Raw genomic sequence first — 2,484 nt, forward strand, 5'->3', positions numbered from 1 at the left:
TAGTTAGCCTCCCTTCTGCTTCACAAAGTGATTCCTATGCTTTCTGAGAGGGAACTCAGATATGCAAAAAGTGCAGAGTCAATAGCAGTGCCACATACTATACAACCTCAGTTAGAAGTGGTATGCTTTGAGATAGAGATCCTTAGATGCAGCTTGCATGGAGTTACCATCAGATTCCATTATATATGTTTTTTAGTGGTTACTAGAGACTGTTCCTGATGACTCTGCTTCTGTAGTCTACAGCTGAACATTTATCCTCCAAGGCTGAACCCTTGATAACTTGACATAGTTTTGAGACACAATTTGTAGTCTTCACACAGGGAAAACACCAACTGTAATTATTATTTGGTATTTTGAACCCTGTTCTGAAGTCCTCGGTAAGCTCTTAAATTTTATTTCTGTACATATTTAAGATATGTGGTAAGATTAACAGTGCACCCTGGCAATCTTTTCAGACAGAGAATTGACTCCCTCATTTAGGCTGAACGAGCAGTTGTGTTGAGTCATGAAGTCTAGTGAGAATATGCTGTCTGTACAGTTTTTACATTCTGGCTAACTATCTAGGGATACATTAGATTTTGCCATTGCTTACTAGAGATATTTAAAGCAATGTAACTCTGTAGTATAAATACAGTTATTCTTTTATAATACATAATATGTACGACTTTTAAATTGAAGGTTAAAGTTTTTCTAAGACATATGTAATAAGTTGTGAAGGAATGCACTTTTAAGGATGTAGTAACGATGCAACATATGGATGGTACAAGCACATCATCAGTTACTAGTAGTGCTGTAGGTGATCTGAGAGTACAGAAACGCAAGCAAGACAAGGCTTCTAGGAAGAGGCAAAATCTTATTATATCAGTTTTCAGCTGGAGAAATCAATAAGCTTTTCAGAATGCGAGACAGGAAGAGACATGAAGTAGAAGCAGCAAATATCAAACTGTATTCCATTTGGGAATAATTGCTTTGATAATTTCAATTACTTAGTTACGTTAAACCGCTTGAAGGAAAAAAGGTGGGAAGCACTGCTGCAGCACAGGGAGAGATGGAAAAGCCATTAGTCACTGGGATACTGAAGGATGATGATGGAAAACTACAATAAAGGGAAAGTTTAGAAGCAACTACTAAAAAAAACAAATAACCTATTGAGATAGAGAGTTTAGTATAGTATAAACAAAACCACAACGATTATTTTCCAGAGTAATCCTGTGAATTTCAGTAGTTCCTTGTGCGTTTGTGTCAGAACAGAATTTCTCCACCAGCATCCTTGCCAGATTGTGATTTACTATCTTTAATGTAATTGTCTTCATGTTTGTACTTAAAGTAACTAGGTTCTTTCTTTGTTCTTTCATTTCCTTAAATTGAATGTTTTCTCTCTTTTAGTGTGTCACACTTGTTCTTTTATTTGGTGAGAGAATCAAAGCAACTCAGATTGCATAGCATTGTCTCTAATCAAATGAAAGTAGATAACTCTGTAGTTTGAAAGTGAAACCCAGCAGCAGTTCCAATGAAAACAAATCTCATTAAGTGTAACTATTTTTTCTATTTATATTGCCTTGTTTTCCATCTCCTTGCAAATTGCTGTTTCTTCCTTTTTCTTTTGTAGTTCTAACAAACCAAAATAAAACTAAACATGCTTTGATTGCATTTACAACATCATCCAAAAAATTCAGTGACTCTCGTATCATATGGAAGGTACATGCTTTATTTTTTTAAAGACTCTGTTATCTGAACTTGGTAGAAAGTCTGTTGTTTGGTATTATCAATGCTTTTTCTTCCATAACAAATTTGTCTGAAACACTTTCAAAGGAAGATATCTTATAAAATTTCAAAAGAAGACATGGTTGGAGTCCTACTGAAGTGTTTCATGTAACAATCTGATTCCCAAACAAGTGTTGATTGTTAAATGCCTTTGTTAGTGTATAAATTTTATTTTTAGTAATGATGAATGTAATGTTTACAAAGCTTCTTTTTTTGCCTGTGAAGTGTCCTACCAAAATGGAATACAGTTCTGCTGTGAAGCAAAGAACAAGACTTATGATTAGGATTGGTTACTTGTTACCGCAAAAATCCCACTGAAAATCTACTTCTAGGAAATTATATCTCACATTACTAATACTATACATTTTTATTATGAAATTGATCGAGTGACAAAAATTGGTCTGATTTGCCAATATATGTCATAACAAAGAATGAAATCCCTAAAACAGGTTTTGAAGTGACACTTATAATCATTTGTAAGTGCTTGCATTTGCACACAGCGTACTTGCATATACAAACCCAGAAATTTATGAGTTCTAATCATACCTGTACCTGCAAAAGAGGTTTAATATGTAAATATGCAAGTAGATAATTTGAAAGGACAATTCCTCATGTAGCTCAGTACTTCTAATATCAGCAGGAGGTGAGGACAGTAAGAATTGTGTAGTGTTACTTCATTAAGCATTGCTGTGAAAAGTGTTTCTGTAAAAATAAAAGGGT

This window comes from Phaethon lepturus, unplaced genomic scaffold (assembly GCF_000687285.1).
Source record: "Phaethon lepturus isolate BGI_N335 unplaced genomic scaffold, ASM68728v1 scaffold52901, whole genome shotgun sequence".
Classification (NCBI taxonomy): domain Eukaryota; kingdom Metazoa; phylum Chordata; class Aves; order Phaethontiformes; family Phaethontidae; genus Phaethon; species Phaethon lepturus.